This window comes from Petromyzon marinus, chromosome 10 (assembly GCF_048934315.1).
Source record: "Petromyzon marinus isolate PM22_M1 ecotype Great Lakes invasive population chromosome 10, UKy_Petmar_22M1.pri1.0, whole genome shotgun sequence".
Taxonomy (NCBI): domain Eukaryota; kingdom Metazoa; phylum Chordata; class Hyperoartia; order Petromyzontiformes; family Petromyzontidae; genus Petromyzon; species Petromyzon marinus.
In genome coordinates, this window is record NC_133676.1 from 9,924,328 (window position 1) to 9,943,984 (window position 19,657).

Below are 19,657 nucleotides of genomic sequence, written 5' to 3' on the forward strand. Positions count from 1 at the left end.
AAACAACGAGGCAGTGAAGACACTGCCCTTGGCATGCCGGCCATGCGTCTATGTAGCCACGATTCCTCTGTGATTTTTAGTGAGGCCCGTATACTTGTCAAAAGCCCAAATGGATTCAGACGCTGAATCTCTCTTCAACCAAGGCTGTATGTAACTTGTGAGAAATAATTAACACGGCTCCTGAGGTGGTGCAGCGTTTTAATCGCCCAGAGAGAGAGAGAGCATTGTCGATGTTTGACCTACCCCCTCAGAGTCGTGGTTTTCTACACCTTTTACTGGCGACTCTGCCCACCTTGTTGACTTTCGTTTCAACCGAATTCCCCCTTACCTTGACCCAGCATGAGTCTGGGAAAGAAATGTTTATGAATAATGAACATCAATATTTCAACCGATTCTACATTTTGTGAGTTATCCTAACTAGCACGTAACTGCAAGTTAATCATAAAAATACATTCAACGGACGCTCTGTATGCGTGATGTCATTTCGCTTCGCTGGTTAATCTTGGCAACCACGTTGTTTCACGTAAATTATTCTAGAAAGGTATTTTATATCGTTATAGAATACAATATGGGTATAAATGTCATCGCAGTTATTTTATATTGGCAGATTTACACACCAATGACTCTCATCTTATAAACTCCAGATGGGGCTCACTCTCCAAGCTTTTGCTCTTAGTGCAAACATTAATTTTCTTAATGTGGGTAGTCGGTTTGCATTGGAGTAAAGCTGGCACGAAGACTTCAGTTGATAATTGTAATCTGCTACTTTTTTTGGGAATCGCCATCACATCCTTCCTTCCGAAGGCGGGAAACTCCCTACAAGCCACGCAGAGCAGCGTGAGAATGGCGATGTGAGTCCCCCCCCCCATCGCCTCCCCAACTCTTTTCAAAAACATTTCAGTGTTGTCCGATTCGTCAAGTACTCCCTCGTGAGCCATGCTGGCCATTAATAGGTGCTCACTAACAGCACTTGCGTCAACAGTTTGAAAGGCTTTATGGAGTATCTATGGGGGGAGGGGGGGAATCGGGGAAGGAGGATCGTTTCTACGCTGGTATCCTGAAGGAAACATGTCTACATACCCCGGTTTACATCGGGGATGCGTTCCTGAAAAGTGCAACGACGAATTTGGAAACGAAGTAAATCTAAGCAATTTAAGGGGAGTAGGTGGAGGCAAAAGGCTGATGCGACGGGTATGAGTAAGGACGGACGATGCTGCCAGCGACGTACTTGTGGGTCGAGGCGACGCAAAACCAGCGAGTTGTACACACCTGTCAACCCATCGGGTTTACCCGAATTCTTGTACAGGGAAATTGAGTTTTCAGGTCCATACGGCGTACAGCCGTTTCAATACGGGCAAACAAACAAAAAATATGTGTTTTTGTTTGTGTTTCCCCCTTGTGATGGGACGTTGTAGGATGAAAGTTGAGATTTATAAGTGCAAACGGTGACCAATAAGGTCTGAATCGGTCTGTAATAAGGTAGGGCACTGATTAAGGGGTTGACAGGTATGGTGGTGTGCATAAAGTGTCGACGCCTTTCGCGAAACGACGTGAGAGGGAGAGACCATACGTCCGTTGCAGTATTACCCGCATCTAAATCCGGCGTGCCTGAGTTGCATCTCGCCCATTGGGCAGGGGACTAATGATCCGAGACGTTCCGCGTGGCCAGGGCCCACCACCCCGCCCCCCCAGCCCTCCCCAAGTATTTGCCCCTTGGACAAAGCCGTCGCACGCGCTCCGCCCAGCAGGTGGAGACATCATGCAATATTCATCGCGCGTCGGCGGGAAATCACGGGGGCACTTCTTCATCGCGTCTCCCGTCGCTGGGAGTGGAGGAAGCACCCATTAGCCAGCCCCGACAGGTGAGCATTATTAATTCACGCACCACACGTGTATGCTGCTGCCGCCGCCGCCGCCGCTGCTGGTGGTGGTGGTGTCACAGCAAGGAAGGGGATGTCTTCACACCGATTCCGCCCCCCCCCGCCCGCCCGCCGCCCCCTCCGTGATGGAATCGTTGGTGAAAATTTTGGTTTAAAAAAAGGACACTTTTAAAATGTCACTGCGGAGATGAATATTGAAGAGTTGGGTTTTTTTTTTTTAAATGTGCTGACTTGTCACTGAAAGTTTGCTGGTTTAAACGCGCATGTTTCATTTTGGTATCGTATTCATCGGCTTTGGTCTAACCACTGCTGGATTAAGGCTGTCGCTATCCGTCATAGGTCGGGGGGGAGTCCTGCGATACGACAATCCGTGTCCCTCCACCTTCGTGGTTTGATTTGTGCTCGTCCACTCGGGCCTGTCCTCTCCTGTGGCTGGCACTCGAGCGTTTTGTTATTTTTTATTTGGTTCACCTTAAATATATATTGACTCTCGTCGTGGACATTCACAAGCACTTAAATTATACTCGACATAAAGCATCAGCGTCCGCGGCATTTATCAAGAGGGTATGGTGATCACAGACAGACCTTCAGCTGGGATATTCTATTATTTAAGTGATCAAATACTCAACCAATTATCGGTTCGATTACTCGACCAATCTGATAACACGAAAATGGTTTGTGGGAAAACAGGTCACCTCCATTATCAAATGTGCCGCTGAACAGGATGTGACGGGCGAGGTTCGGTGAAGTAATCGGCAGCATGATCTTAGTTTGTTGTTCTTCCCACGCACCCCCGATTAGCACGGTTGGCTATGTATGGTGCGAAAGAAGTTCAACATACACACACCAGCCGAATCATGCGGGGCGGAACTTCTCGGGGGTTTCCCGCCTTCGGGCGGCAGGATGAGGGGTTGTCCGGGGTTGGCTGCCACTTTATATTGACCCCTTACATAGCAGTCGATTACAATTGTTATTCGAGTCATCTACAAATCGGCCCAGCTCTCCGCACAATTTGTAATACTTTATGCGTTACACTTCGGGGAGTAAAGGCATGCGCATGACGACATGCTGCTCTTACAGCGTGTTATTTATTTGTAGACGTTGCGGGTGTCCTCCTAGGGAATGGTTTCCGGTGGCTACTGGGTTTAGATGACACACGTGCAGTAACGAGGTTGTTTGCAAAAGCGGTGATGTAGCGGTTAGCGCTCCGCTGCGCTACGAACCCGGCGAGCCGAGTTCTGATTTCCCGCTGGCGGCCAACACCACGTGACGATTATCTGAACCGGTCACGGGCCTCCCCTAGGACGACTCAGCCTCAAATGAGTACCTGGTGCGATGTGCGAACATCGCCACTGGGGAGACAACGGCGGCCGGGCGTGGTGCTGGCCACCCACCCCGTCGCGTGTCGTCTTGCCGGCCTCCATAGGTGCTCGCTAACAGCACTTGACCCAACAGTCTATTAAGGCTATACGGGGGGGGATATTTGGCTTTGTTGACCAAGTGTGTATGAACCTGGGGGGTTGCACAACACCATTGAGCCAATATATAACAACGTGTGTGGGTGTTCAGACACCCTCCACGACCCTCCACTATCACAGTGACTTTGCCCCCCCCCATGATTTCAGCAGCGCCCAGCGAAAGAGTTCTGATTTATGTGTCGCAGATGTTGGACAGGCATGTACAAACTGGGGATCGCGAGTTGACTCGCGTGCCAGTGGGGATGATACGCTGCGGTGTGGAAGAGCACAGTTGGAATTTCAGGCTAGAATGGGCACGCCAGCAGTGCGGGATGTTTTCGCTTGTTCTTAAGAAGACCACCTGAAGTGAAGGGGCTGAGAGGAGGCAAAGCAAGTGAGGCTTAACTTTTTGCGGATTGCGTTCAGTGATGTGTGAGCAAAGTTCCCGAGCGGTATCGAGTGTCCCATCAATAGAGTGGCTCCGACTATTCCCATCCAACGGCCTCTGCCATTCACTCAAAGGTCGTTGGCTATAAAATGAAAAGTGCTGTCTGTGCCCGTGTGCAGGAAGAGCACATCCCGTGCCAAGCCTTAACCTTTGATGTGCACTTACAATGCGTAACATTCCTTGCCCAGTGAACATGTTGCTCACAACTCAGACCCACTGCACCCTCCACGTGTGTAACTTGTGAACAGGTTATGTTTTATTTTTTTCCCGAGCTTGCAGTTTAGGGTTCAGTGTCGATTTGTTTTGGTTGTAACTAACGCAAAATTTTCATTATAATCCGTCAGCTCAGAAATGTTAATCGCCTACGATACATTTACACGGCACGTGTGCTCGGAACTCTTCTATGTCCGCAGACACGCTCTCCTTTCACGTTTCTTGAGTGTTTCACCGTCTCGTTTTGCCCACGCGCTGGGGAAAGTGAAGCCATAAAACCACTTTGTTACCTGTGGACGCTAATCTCATTCAATCGGTGTTGTATTATTATCATCACTGTTCAAACGTAAAAGTGCCGATTCGCTGGAGATGGAGAGAGCATGTACAGACAGATGCGGCAGTAGTAGCAGCAGCAGCGGCAGCAGCAGCGGCAGGCCGAGTACCAAGCGTGGGTTAAATGTAGCCGGCATGACAGCGGGGAAGGGGGGGGGGGCGGCTTGCGTGGCTGGGAGGGGAGGAAGTGCTGCGGGGGAGCCGTGGAGGTTGCGGTGGTTGGGGCGTATTTTCGGATCAGCGGGCGACGGCAGCTTCATGGGAAGGGACAGCCCCGGGTCTCGATCGCTTCGCCAGGCGCTGCGGTTCCGCCCCGGCTCGGCGAGCAGGGTCGACTTGTCACATCGGAGCGCGCTCACCTGCCCACTGACATTTCTACCCGTGCCACCGCGCGCTGCGACCACGACGAAGAAGAGGGAGGGAGGAGGGGGACCCCCGGCGCAGCGAAGGCGAGTGCGGTGCCGCGAGTGCGTGAATAAGATCGGCGGCTTCGCTCGTCCGGGCCCGCCCGCGAACGCAGCGGAACGGCGGCAGCGCGGGACACGCCGAGAAGTAGCCCAGACCCCTTCTCCTCCTCCTTCTCCTCCTCCTCCTCCTTCTCTCCCCTCCTCGCCTGCTTTCATCGTCGCTGATACTTGTCTTCCTCCTCTTCTTCTTCTTCTCGCTCCTCCTCGTCGGCGGCGGTTGTTGGCGCTCCGTAAACTTTTGCGAGGAGTTCTCCGAAGTGAGCGATGCGGTGGCCCGATGTTTGGTGAATATCCTCCGACAGACGTCGGGTTTTACGCGTGCCGGCGCGGCCACCACCCCCCCCCCCTTCGTTTCGTTTGCCCGCTTGTGTTCACCGGCGGCTTGATGGAGACGGGGGAAGAAAATAACTTTGAGATTTTGAAGCTAACTTTTAGCTCATGTGCCCTAACGCCAGGAATGTGTGTGTGTCGTTTAAAAAAAAAAGTATATATTTCTGGGTTTTGTATGACGCGTTTTACTGGTATGAATATTTGTGCCCGAGGCATTTATTTATAAACATGTAAGCAGTTGAGCATATTTATGTTCAGCGAGTGGTGTAAAATGACTTTTGGGGCACTGCGTAACTTCTTTGCGAAGTTGCCTGACGGCAGGGAGGGAAAATGTATGCAACACGAAGGCAAAATGGGTCTGTCTGTACAATGGGGTTACTGTAAACGCATTGTTGATAACAATAGTTGAGTGAATGAGTCAGAAATTAATTTCCTGCTGCTCAAATTAGCATTGAGGTGAGGGCATGCTCATCCCCCGTTTACAGCCCTGAACCACTGGTGAAAATTCAACATGAATATGGCAGGGTCAAGTATATTCCAAAAGGACATCCACTTTCGACTTCCCCACAAAGTGCTACCCGTTTTATCGACCCTAGAGGGATGATGGGCTGAGTTACGCGAGAAGGAATATATCGTGATTTTTTTTGTTTTCCACAAACAGCAGGCGTGAATAAACAATCACATGTTGTCGGCAGTCGGATACGTTGCTATTTTTAAACTTTTCGTGAAGTGTGCCCTCATGCGTGGCATGACGGTATGGTACACGGGGTCGTGCTTGCAACTTGTGACTTGGTGTCTGGTGACCATCAGGGACGACCTCGCGAGACGACAGATGGTCCAAACATCTCACAGAAAAATTTCCGAAATTACCACTTTTTTTTCTTCGAAAAAAACAGCATTTAAAAAATAAATAATATATTTAAAAATGTTCCTTTTAATCTGAACTGGTCCTGCCCTTAACCCCCACGTCCCACAAACTCTGACCAACATTGATATGGTTGTTGTGGCGAGGAGGCCTTCGTCCTTTAGCGGTATCAATGGCTGACCCTGTATAAGCAGTGAAGGCGGGAGGCCAGCGGTCTCTGACCTGCAGCCTGTAATGAGGGCTTGCCCTTCTCTATCAGGTGGTGGTGGTGGGGGGGGGATTGCTGCGAGTGGTGAAGGGAAGGTGATGGGGGCTGCGGTGGTGGTGTTGGCTCGGGCCAAGCCTCCCTGGTGATTTACACACTGCAGGCCACGGGAGCCAGACACAGTCATCCCTCAACCCTCCCTCTATGGCCATCCACTTCCCAGGGTGATAGGTCAACGCGATCGTGCAACACGACATTCACGGACACCGTGGGTAGCGGGATCGGCGGCCAGGAGTGGTGGGAGGGAGGGGGGATGCGCAACTTGCGAGTTCGTAGCTAAAGGGGAGAAAAGGAGTTTGCGCGCTCAGCACGGAGGCGAATTGGGCTGTGAGCGAGCGGTGGCGTCTTTGGCACAATGCCACGAGTCGTCGATTTAAAATCGAATCGAGCGCGCGCGAAATATGAGTGGACTCGTGGCATAATTTGTTTTAAATGCGTATGTTAAACTGTATGCAAATTACATGCTAATGTTAAACGCAGGCGAATGGAGTGGCCTATACACATGAGTTGAAAGAAAGGAACAATACAAGTGAATGGTGACCTCAAATTGTAATTGTTCATCCATTTGACTGGGAAGTTCATCATGACATGCCTAGTCTTCATCGAGTTCGTTATCCAGCAGTGGAGTGAGAATAGTTGCTGCTGATGGGATGGTGATGGGGTAGTAAGGCATTTGATGTCATAGCCATTAATATAGCACGCATGTACAAAACCAACTGCTCTATTTCGACATTTTTATTTAAAGGAAGTGCATCCGTTATAACTTTCCATTAAGTTTAAATTCATTCCCGACGCTCCGCGTTATCTTGTCGCTACGGGTACTTGTCAAAAGATAAACAGGAGCAGGGAAGAGGGGAAAAGAAACACAGAGCCTCGCAACATCCGAGCCACTCATGCAACAAAGGAAGGGCGCGGTGCGGAAGATGCTATCACAGCAGCAAACGAATGCTTCTGTTCGTTAATGGTTAATCCTGAGAATTCCTCACGGCGCTTTTATGCGGCCGTGCCTTTTTACCTGCACATCAGTCAAGCAGAGTCTCTGCTGTCCCCTGCCGCCCCCCCCCTCCGTACCCTACCTCCCCGAACGACAGACGCCTGCCGACTTTCATTATGGACACAATGCTGTGTCGCATCTGAATACCAGAGATTTGCCCCGCCGCCGCCGCAAACCCCCCCCCCACCCCATCTCCCCACCAAGTCCCCCCATTTAAATAATCTTTGCGCGCGCACACATGTGATTAAGCGTGTGCTGAACTCTGAACAGCTCCTGTTATTCAACGTTTTGCACATTTGATGAATTGGTTCACTTTCTTTTGGGAGCTAATGGTGCTTGCATAATGTTTGAAATCGGGGGCAAAGGCAAATCTGAATACATTGAAATACGCATATACTTGCCCCTATTGTAAAAAAAATGATTTATGTATTTTTGTCCCACAAACACAATATCACTTGATAGCGTCTATGGAAACACGTGCATATAATAATGCCTTTTAATCTAAATGAACTCTGGTGGCTTTGTGCTGTTTTGCCAACAGCCGTCTTGCTTCGACGCCAAAAGGCTTGGGAATGTGGTCCTAATTGAACCCCCTACGGCAGAATGAAAATTTCCGCCTGGCTAATTCCGCCTGAACTGGAAAGGAGGAGAGCCCGCGCTGTTTTTATAGAACCGTCTAGAAATGTCGAGACTGGTCACGTGCTTACTTTTTTGAGCCCAATCGATTCCTTTCGTGCAAACGTGCATCGGCACGTGCGCGCTCATCTCGCGAGACGCGGCGGAAAAATTGAGCCCTGACTTGGAAGAGAGCCTTGGGTTGATTCGGACCAATTGATGAGACCTCTTTCCAGGCCTTGACAGTCTCCGCCCCCCCGCCTCCTCCTCCCCTCTACAAAAATCCATCAAAACTCGCTCCCCAGTACGGTTCCTTCCAAGGCGGCGATCCGCATGCCTCTCGTGTCTCCCCTCCGCGGGACGTCCTCTGCTCTCCCTGTAGGCTCCGTGTACCGCCTTGAAGGCTGAATGATACCAACAACGATGCGTTAACGCGTTTTGCAAGCTGTGCCCGTGTGGAGTTTAGCAAGGCAAGAAGGCTGGTTAAATGAAATGTACTTAACTTTTATCTTTCCCCTCACCACCCCATTTTTTCCGCGATGCGCGAGACTTCTTGGAAACCGATGAAAGGGCGGTATTTTATTTCGTCGTTTTGACTTCTTTGCTGCAGGATATTTTGACACGATGAATGGGCATTCTACTCAGGTGCATGATTTGACAGTTGATGCCTCGCAGGGCATGGGATTGTAGCTTGAAATACATTCCAGATGTAGGAGTCCACAAAGGGTGACTTCCTTCACCCCCACCTTTTATTCTGTATGCAGCGACCCTGTAGTGAAAACAAATAATTGGAAAAAGATGTCATGGCTGAGATCCTGAGTTAGAATCTGAGCAGCCACCCATATTTTAATGTGGACTTTGGGCGTAGTGAGTTAATGGTCCCGGCCTTATCACCTATGACAGTACACACACGCACACACAAACAACTTATAATAAATCTGTGTTTTCACTCTATTTGGAGAGGTCTCAGCTCTTGAAAAAACAGGGTGCTTGGGAAAGTGCAGTCCCATTTGTGCACAGATAAGAGGTCACGCAGAAGTAGTTTTGTGTGTGGTGCACCGCTCTCAGATAGTTCCAAATGCACGTCTTCACCTTGCGATGTGACGCCGATAGCACAGCTGGACAATGCTCATCTCTGTTCGCAAGCATTTCTCTAGTTGTTTATATTTCCATATTCCTATGGCCAAGGTTAGTGTATCCAAAGGCAACCTCTATTCACCTTCCACCAAGTGGTGGAGCCTCAGCAGGTGGTTCTCATTTTATTGACCCCTAGAGGGAAGATGGGCTGAGTCTCACCCTGTCCGAGATTCACAATTCTCAAATTAACGTTCTAACACAGGTTCCTTACGTAGTGTTCAACACGGAGGCACACACTCTGGACTGGGAGGCAACACTTTTATTTCACAACTTCCCCAGCGGGTAACACTGAACGTAACTCGGGTTCTATAGTAGGTGATGTGGCTATGTGAGTCTATAGTAGGTGATGTGGCTATGTGAGTCTATAGTAGGTGATGTGGATATGTGAGTCTATAGTAGGTGATGTGGCTATGTGAGTCTATAGTAGGTGATGTGGATATGTGAGTCTATAGTAAGTGATGTGGATATGTGAGTCTATAGTAGGTGATGTGGCTATGTGAGTCTATTGTAGGTGATGTGGCTATGTGAGTCTATAGTAGGTGATGTGGCTATGTGAGTCTATTGTAGGTGATGTGGATATGTGAGTCTATTGTAGGTGATGTGGCTATGTGAGTCTATAGTAGGTGATGTGGCTATGTGAGTCTATAGTAGGTGATGTGGCTAAGTGAGTCTATAATAGTTGATGTGGCTATGTGAGTCTATTGTAGGTGATGTGGCTATGTGAGTCTATAGTAGGTGATGTGGCTATGTGAGTCTATAGTAGGTGATGTGGCTAACGATGTGAGTCTATAGTAGGTGATGTGGCTATGTGAGTAGCGAGTTAACTCGAGACGAAAACCCGGAGACGACGAGACGCGGGACCCCGGCTTGATTCCACCGACGAGCCAAGAACACTCTCGGGACTGCCCCTTGATGCTCCTGAGCGTGGCCTCGCTCCACCTTCGGCCACGCCCCCTTCGAGACCTTTCCCCGAATGATCTCGTCCGAGCATCCCGTGCTACCACGTCCTCTCTTGCCCTCTCTCAGGTCATCACCAGGACTATGCCCCCTGGGGCTGGCTGAAATGCCGTACTCTGGTGCAAGAGAGAGGCTCCAGACGCACAATTGCACTCCTGTAACAGTTGCTGGCGCGAACACCCTAGTGACAACATTTACGTCACTACATCTATCATTCCCGTTTGTGGACAAATCTAAACTATTGTGAACAAACCGTGGCTGTGCGTCAGGGTTTAACTTTCTCAATTTTCAAGCCGCTGGATAGCGCGGAGTACGTGGCAGTTGACTAGTAGCCATAGCCATGAGTGGGAGGTGGCAGTTGACCAGTAGCCACAGCCATGAGTGGGAGGTGGCAGTTGACCAGTAGCCACAGCCATGAGTGGGAGGTGGCAGTTGACCAGTAGCCACAGCCATGAGTGGGAGGTGGCAGTTGACTAGTAGCCACAGCCATGAGTGGGAGGTGGCAGTTGACCAGTAGCCACAGCCATGAGTGGGAGGTGGCAGTTGACCAGTAGCCACAGGCATGAGTGGGAGGTGGCAGTTGACCAGTAGCCACAGCCATGAATGGGAGGTGGCAGATGACCAGTGGCCACAGCCATGAGTGGGAGGTGGCAGTTGACCAGTAGCCACAGCCATGAGTGGGAGGTGGCAGTTGACCAGTGGCCACAGCCATGAGTGGGAGGTGGCAGTTGACCAGTAGCCACATCCATGAGTGGGAGGTGGCAGTTGACCAGTAGCCACAGCCATGAGTGGGAGGTGGCAGTTGACCAGTAGCCACAGCCATGAGTGGGAGGTGGCAGTTGACCAGTGGCCACAGCCATGAGTGGGAGGTGGCAGTTGACCAGTAGCCACAGCCATGAGTGGGAGGTGGCAGTTGACCAGTAGCCACAGCCATGAGTGGGAGGTGGCAGTTGACCAGTGGCCACAGCCATGAGTGGGAGGTGGCAGTTGACCAGTAGCCACAACCATGAGTGGGAGGTGGCAGTTGACCAGTGGCCACAGCCATGAGTGGGAGGTGGCAGTTGACCAGTAGCCACAGCCATGAGTGGGAGGTGGCAGTTGACCAGTAGCCACAGCCATGAGTGGGAGGTGGCAGTTGACCAGTAGCCACAGCCATGAGTGGGAGGTGGCAGTTGACCAGTAGCCACAACCATGAGTGGGAGGTGGCAGTTGACCAGTGGCCACAGCCATGAGTGGGAGGTGGCAGTTGACCAGTGGCCACAGCCATGAGTGGGAGGTGGCAGTTGACCAGTAGCCACAGCCATGAGTGGGAGGTGGCAGTTGACCAGTAGCCACAGCCATGAGTGGGAGGTGGCAGTTGACCAGTAGCCACAGCCATGAGTGGGAGGTGGCAGTTGACCAGTAGCCAGAGCCGTGAGCAGGGGGTATACTGGACGTGGTGTACCAGGAGCAGAAATATTTTCGGGCTCCCCGATAAGGACAGACTCGGCGAGAAGTCTTCTTCTTCTTTCGTACGGCTGATGTTGATGCAGAGCAACGACTACAATTTCACATTCAGATGGTCAAGCCAGACAACCGCATCAGGAGTAGCCGTAATGTATCGGTTGTGATGTCTCCTTCGTATTTGTGGATAGGGCATTGCGTCGCCTGGTATACAGGAGGTCGTGGGTTCGATCCCGACCCTAATGCCTGCTGCTGTATATTGGGAGTTTGCACGTCTCCACGTGGTCGTGTGGATTTTTCCCCGGGTCCTCCGTTTTTTATCTCCTACCACATTTAGAATCAACATGCGCTTTAGAGTATTTGGCTGCTATACATTTCCACATGATAAGCCACTTCGTTGGGCGACCATTTGTGGCCAGGTCGCTTCTGAAAAAGAGCTATAGTTTTCGGTGGGCCTTAAATCTGATATGAAAAAAAATGTGTTCAGCTTTAGTTTATAAATGAAGCCCTGCCCGCTGCTCTTGGTTGCCGTGCTGCATTCAGGCTCCTGAGCAACTCGGCAGAGGAGTTAACGCATCGATCGGGCACGAGAGTTGCCCCCCACGAGCGCAGAGCTCTCTCTCTCCCTCTCGCTTGTCCCTGAAGGACGGGAGGCCTCGCTCGCCCCCTTCACGCGACACTGACTCCTGACATTTCCGACACGCGCCATCGCTCGCTACGAGGTCTTTCGTCCGACCAGGTGGGTGCCTGGTTGCTGGCGTCCGTTGTCACTGTTGCACGGGAGACTTGGTGGAGAGGGCCGCAATGTGGACACTGATTTTGTCTTTTTTGAGTGATTTGAATTCGGAATACTTTTTTTCAAATTTGGGCAACGATAGAAACAAGCTTTTTGTCTGCAAATGGTCTTTGGAATCTTTAAGGTCGATATTTATAATGGAGAAACTGTGCACTTTTGTAATTTAGCGGAAGAAATCACCAAGATCGTTGCAGAAAAAGACATTTTGTAAACTGGCTCCGCAATCTACATCTTTCGTACGGCTGGTGTAGATGCAGAACAACGACTACAATTTCACATTCAGACAGTCAAGCCAGACAACCGCGTCAGGAGTAGCCGGAGGGCAACGCTGTGATGTCTCCTTCGTATTCGTGGATCTGGCATTGTGTCGTGGTGTTGTACGGTCTGTTTTGGATGACCAGTAATACTGCAGCGTTTTTTTCCTTCTATTTGTGCATCAGATATCCGCATCTACTGCAATGGTTTGTGTGCAATGACAATCGTGAACATGTCTACGATGAACCTTTGCTGTCTTTGCAATGAATCATCTATTGCAAGTGGAAAATACGCCAGGAACATTTAATGAACGTTCTTTTGGTTGATTGTTTCGAGTTATTCTATTTGTGCGGCACATTCTTCAAAGTTGAACATTATTATTAATCGAGCTTCCAGAATATTTTCTAAAGTATGACTGAAAACATTTGCCTTGGTATAACAGGTAATGCCTTTCATCCAAACACCAGGAATTCACCCACTCCCAGAAGCTATGCAGAGTTGAGCCCATATAAAGCTTGGAATGGTGACCGTCATGCACAACAGGTTATTGTAAGCTGCTGCGGGGCTCCGTCGTGGGCAGCAGAGGCGGTGCAGCAACGCTAATTGTTGTACCGAACTTCGATGATTTCAAGTCTATGATCACCACTAACCACCAGTCCGCACTGGCCAGTTTGGTGAAGTATGGTGATTTTACGCACGTGACCCGCATGGCTTGAGGAGACCCCCATCCAGCAGTGGATTAACAAAGGGCCGTATATTGTTACAATTAATGACCTACGAGGCATGTAACGATGCATCGATTCATTGGTTAAAATTGATTCTGAGGCTCAGATCGTGTACATTTTGTGGCACGCATGAGAATGTATTGGTTACGATTTGTCCAAAGTACATTAAAAAGAGACACTAATGCTTCGTGTCGGCTCATGTAGTGTAAAATCTGCACAAAATGAGACCGATGTAGACCTTCGTCCGCTTGTAAAATGACGAGGGGCAATCCATTGTAATTGTACTTTAATAGATATTATAAATAACTAAGTGGGCACATGTCACACATTTAATACCACAGGCAAGGATACGATTCAGCACGCATTGTTTCTGTAAATCGGATCGGTGTGTGAAACTTAAAAAAAGAAGCCTTATTCGCCTGGTGTTGATTTTTTTTAATAACCGCCCCCGTCCTTTGTGCTCGAGACGGTTATGCCTGTAAAAAAAACATCTTTGTGTACAGAAGAAGATTTATTTTGTTCAAAACCCCTTCCACATAGCAATTGGGGCACGAAGCGGCGACGCTCTTAGCAAAGCCACCGTGAGTAATTTCATGAATGACCTATGCCGAGCGTCGCGATAACACTTTTTGAAAACGGGGACGCTCTTTCGCTGCTGTTAGCTTCATGAGCGGAAATCTCTCCCCCCCCGCCCACTTCCCTCGCCGTTAGATATTATTGGCTTAAAGTAACGCGCCGCTCATTTGTCTCACGACGAAGCGACCCTGGGCTCCTCGGAGCGACGTGCACCCTTGAAACGGACCATCTCCGATCGCCCTGTCTTCACACTGGCGTCAGTTGTGTGTGTGTATATAATTTTTTTTTATGTTTTTGACTGTGGGAGCGGGTGGGTCTCCACTGCGTGAACAATGAGCGCGGGAGTGAGTCGTTGGCTCATGCGCATGTTTGTCTTTCTGTCGTCTTTGCTTTTGGGGACCGGTGTTCCGTGAAAAGGTATGGAAACACTGTACCATGTGTATTTTAGAAAGGTGAAGAACACATATGTCGGAAAAAAAAATCCGTATTTACTTTCCTGCCTACACCCGGGCCCATCCCTCATCTCATACATCTCGAAGGGTTTTAAATATTTGTTTTTTTGGTAATTGCGATCGCTTATTCTTGATAGTCCCACTTTTGTAAAAAAAAAATACAGTTTGTATTACAACACAGTGCCAGCTCGGTGCTGGGACTTGCCCCCCGCATTCCTTTCTGCGTCAACCTTGGTTTGCAGCAACGTTAATCTCAAACTGAATCCTCCAAAGTGTTCATCGCGGCTGAGAAATGACATTCGACATTTTTTTTGGATGCTGCCAGGGCCGCAATGGGTTTGCTGCTCTTGATCTTGAAATTCAGAGGTCACCGGTTTGCTGTGCAGATGCGGCAGTTGCACCAACGGCGCAAGTTTATTAAAATCCCGCCACCTCTGCCGACCCGGCAGTTGCACCACAGTTATTCGATGGGCATGTCACGTGTGGTGGGGTAAACGGTGGGTATTCCTCCCACCTCTTCCAAGAGGTCTGGCCATGGTGGAAGGGTAGACCAAATTAACATCTTTGTTTTACTATTTTTTACCAGGTAAGGCTCACTGAACTATATAGCTTTTTTTCAGAAACGACCTGGCCACAATTGATAGCTCAGCGAAGTGGCTTATCATCTCTGTGAAATTTACAGCAGCCAAATACTCTAAACGCACGTTGATTTGAAATGTGGAGGGAAAAACAAGAGAAAAATCCACGCAGCCACTGGGAATGAGACATGCAAACTCTAAATATACAGCAGGCGTCAGGGTCGGGATCGAACCCGCGACCGCCATCGCGGCCTCTGAAGCAACACTGAAGCGAAGATAAGAGCCTTCTGGCAGCAGTGGCATGAGCATGAAATTACAGGGCTGCACCTTTAACTTTTTGACCAAAATCTGCGGCAGGAGTTGACAGTCAGGTGCGGGTGTTTTGCGATGCAGCCCGCCTTGATTAGACGTCTGATTCATGAGCCACTCGCACATTAAAATTGCGCTCCGCGACAGACCGATACATCACCTGGTATCCACTGCCCCCCCCCCCCCCCCGATGTGTTTGACTCCCCTTGACACGTGTGCGACGCGATGACGGTGGACCTCCTCGCCTAAACAAATGAGGTGTGGGCCACGCTCATGGGCGTTCCGCCGGCCCTCCCCTCGCTGCTGCCCCGGCCTGCTTTGCGAAGGCCGGGGGTTGCCACCTGTCCTGCTTTTCCCCCAGGATTGCCCGCTTTTTAATGTTTAAGCAGCGGTTCAATCGTCTAATAAAGCACCACTCAAGACAACGCCTGCGGTTCTGCCCTCCTCGGATATTATGATGTATTCTCCTTCCCCGTGTTATGTCCCGTTTTTTGTTTGTTTGTTTGTTTCTAACTTCGAGATGGCAACCCTAGCCGGAGGTGGCCGAATTGCAATCGAGAGGCCCTGCGCGCGTGCACGTGGTGCCGATAAAAACCGAAGTCGACGTGCGGGGCATGATCTATGAGCGTTTGTTCGACGTGTGGTGGCGCGCGATGGGGGGGGAATTCGATGTTTGACTCGCAGCCCATTAGGCCCATGCTCTTGAGAGGGAGGAAAAATGGGGTGGAAACTTTCGGCAATTTATCAGCGCCGCATTAGGGCTTGCGGTCTAAAAATCTGGAATCGCCCAGAATCTATTAAGAGGCTCTCTCTCTCTCTCTCCTTCTCCTCCACTTGCGCTGTATTTGCTTTCCATTGCGAGCAAAAGGTTGATTGGCATCGTAAAACGATTAATTTCCCTGGTTTTTAATCAAGCGGCCACATTATGCTGCCACTTCACAAAACATGCTGATTTATTAATTATAGCGACAATTGGCTTGTCTTTTTTTACTATTATAAATGTACCTAGGGTAAATATTTAATGGGAGCGGTGGTGGTGCAGTGGTCCGTGCACTCTGCTGTGAACTTGGGGACCTTAGTTCAATTCCCGGCCACAGCTAACGTCCGCGGTGAATGATATCTGAGCCGTTTCTCGTGTCGCCCCATCACCAATCGGCCCCGACCGGCGTCTGACCGACACCCGTGTCGGTAGCGCCTCATCCAGCAGTAGATTGACAAATGGACTTACGTGCCCCGTGACCAATGGGTGGACTCGATGTTTTATTCCTTTGCTTCAATTTCCCTAACTCAGACTTGGAGTTTATAGGCAGCTTGGAGGGGGCACGTGCAAAACCGTGAGCCAAGTTGGCAAGCCAACCTTTTAAGGGAGCTTCCATTGTGGTAGAGGATTCAAGTGTAAGAAGAGACACGTGCGTCTAAACAGAGCCGAGACATTAAGTGTGCACCCATGCACTTGCCTTGTTCATGTGGAATATAGAATGTCCAGTTCAGCATCTATCTGGTTCCAGGTATGCAAATCTCCTGGCACGCGCCGCTTGAGAAGGGAGCGTTAGCGCATTTGTGTGGTTTGTGCGTACGAACACAGCAGCTATCAGGAGCATTGGCAAACACGGAGCGCCTCTCTCTTGAGCTTCCTTCATTTGGGGGCACTGTCAATGACACGCCGGGCCCAGAGTCGGGGACAATGGTCAGGGATCGGAAGAAATGATAAGCACTTGTAATTAATGTGCCCCCAGGGGGAGAGCAATGTATCTTGTGCTTTCATCAGGGGGGTATGACTGATTGTGGCACGATGGATCAAATTGGGTCAGCCCCAAGGTAATGGAGCTCCTCTCCTGAGTGAAATTGATTTATTATTATTATTTGCCTCAAACACAAGCGTCGCGGTTTCCAGCATCATTATTGTGGTTTTCCTTTTTTTTCCCCCCATTATGGACTCGTGTAAAACATAATGAGCTACGTTCTCAATTCCAATTACAAATTAGGAGATCACATAGGGAACGGTGTAGAAGCAAAAAAATATAAACACCTTTTATCATTAACACCGTCCAGTAAGAAGAAACATATAGTAGGCCAATGGTCCAGGAAATGCCCCTTCTTCAGGGTATAGAGAGAGGGGGAGGGGTAACAAAGACTTGCCAGTCTTTTTTAATAATACTCAGTCTACCTTTCTGTCTGTCCAAAAGTCTTGTCTATCTCTCTGACCGAGAGTTGGTGCCTCTTTTTCTTTATTCTGCAATGGGGAACATTTCCTGAAACGTTCGCGTCCCCCCGGCAGCGAATAGTTTAACTTTTAGGGCAGCGATGAATGCATTTTTTTAAAAAAATTACTCGTAATGCTGTTTCTTTGCATATGGAACACTGTACTGTATTTAATAATGTATGAATACGGTTCATTGTCTGGGGACAGGGTTATGTTTTAAGCATGGGTACGGGGGTCGTAAGCCGCTCCTACATGGGCGCCGACTGGAAAACACATTTAGCACCGATTGTGTCAACGTCCCGACGGCCCACGTGAGAGGCGGCAGACGGGGAGCTGTGTGCCAGCGCTAACCTGTTGCATCAGCTGTGGCAAAATCCACCCGCATAGCCACAATGCGCATACACTGGGAAAATGCGCTGTAGAACTCCACTTATCCGCGGCCCTGTTACCTGCAATCCCTGTTATCCACTGCACCGAAACGGCCCGCAGAATATCCCTTTATCCCTTCCTCTTATCTGTGTATTATCAGTGTTTTTGCCCAATTTTGCTTTGCGAAGCCTCTTAACAAGCCTTCGATCAGAAAATGTAATCCTTATAATCGCATTTATTATGACGCTCTTGGTGTGGTGAATTTCTGTCATATATCTGCACATTTTTCACAGATAGCGGGGGTTTCTTGGCAAATTCGTCCCATTGTTTACATTTATTATCACTTTTTTTTTACCAGATAACCTGTGGATAATAGGGTCCACAAAGTTCATGGGCCACATCGGCCGCATGAACGCAGATAAGAGGAGGAGTTATCGCGTGCTTGAGTCGTTTGTGTGCATGTGAAAGCTGACCGTGCAAGCAAAACGAGACAGATATTAGTCACTTGGTAGAGAGTTTTGCCCTCTCCAAATTGGGTTCAGCATGACACTCCACAGGAAGTGAATTACTTGGTTCACAAATGATGGTGAGTGTCTGTTTGTAAGTCTTGAACACGAGACTAAAAGCAATTTACAACTTTAGGCTGATGCTCCCATAATAACTAATACCCAATTTGGGCCCAAATTTAAACATTTTAGCAGAAACCCTATTGTATATGCCCCAAATTTCATATTTTTAGCTCTTCTAAAACATAATTTTAACTTACATTTACGGTCACTCAGTTATCATAGGCGATATGTAGTAGATACCATATCACACATTGCAAATATTAAATATGTTGGGAATCTAGTCCTGTACTTAAAACATCAGGTAAAAATAATGTTAAGCTTTTATTTAATGTATTTATCCATTTCATACACATTTCAATATTGTAACACTCTATATTTGAATCAATGTGAATATACTGAGAGTACGGTAACATTGATTGTGAGCCTGTGTCTACCTTTCAGATATCACTCATCAGTCAAGCTCGCTGTGGCCATGAATCCAACTCAGACTTCTGGGTTCATAGTGCAACAACTGTGCCACCGCTCCCTCCCCCCCCCCCCCCCTCCCTCTTATGAAATATTTTGGTCTGCCCAGTTTTTAATATATCTGAGAAACATTTGTATATTTTGATAATTTGTTTTTCACATTCCTGCTGCATTTCTCGCAGCGAGCGTTGTGCAACACTTAGGGATTGACATAATGAGTACAGAACGGCCACTGCCTTGCTTCGTTACTGCACCTCGGAGCGTCGGTGAACATGTTTTTACTTTAAGACCATGTGGGCGGAGCCGTGGTGCAGTGAACTCTGCGAACCGAGATAAATTCCCGGTCGTGGCTGACAACATCTTCACCAATCAATCGAACAACCTTTACTTTCTATGCCAGTATCGCCCTCAATAAGAAAAGTAGGCATCGGTGCTTCGTTACGGCAGAACGGTAACAAGTACAGGGGGCGTGGAGCAACAGGAACAATCAAATAAACCTGTCACGACTGGTAACCGCGCGCAAGAGAAAGTGCAAACGTTCATGACGAATAGCATAAGAAAAGTAAGTAGTAGATCAAACAAATAATAAGGAAAGAAACCTCCCCCCCCCCCCTTTGCTTATTTAATTTAACATTTTATGGTAAGACAATATTCGTTTATCGCTGATGTAGAGCAACAATTACAACTTCACATTGAGGTGGTCGGCAGTGGTTGTATTGTATCGGCGTGTGAAGATGCCATCCCTCGTATTTGTGAATTGGTCATCGAGCCGTTATGCATTCCGTGGTCCGTTCAGGGTAACCGCAGTCGCATGAACGTGCAGTTTTTTTGTAATCATCAGTGGCAAGTGATACTTGAATTGATCCTCGGCCCACCCCTCTTCTCAACATCTTTCACTAACTAGTATGGTGAAACATGGTTAAAAGAAAAACCCACACAGGCGGACACTTCATTCA

General features: G+C 48.9%; 1 protein-coding gene across 3 annotated transcripts in view; it reads left to right on the plus strand.

The window, feature by feature from the left end:
* Positions 1–1,841: 1,841 nt before the first annotated feature.
* LOC116940942 (retinoic acid receptor beta) overlaps positions 1,842–19,657 on the plus strand; it is a 104,565-nt gene continuing 86,749 nt past the window's right edge. The window contains exon 1 of one of the 3 annotated variants that reach the window (XM_032951355.2): positions 1,842–1,862. The gene's annotated coding sequence lies outside the window, so the exon portion shown is untranslated. Of the gene's footprint in view, positions 1,863–4,524; positions 4,781–4,862; positions 4,884–19,657 lie in introns of those variants that run through there. The other 2 variants (XM_076066138.1, XM_032951356.2) reach the window with 2 other exon arrangements.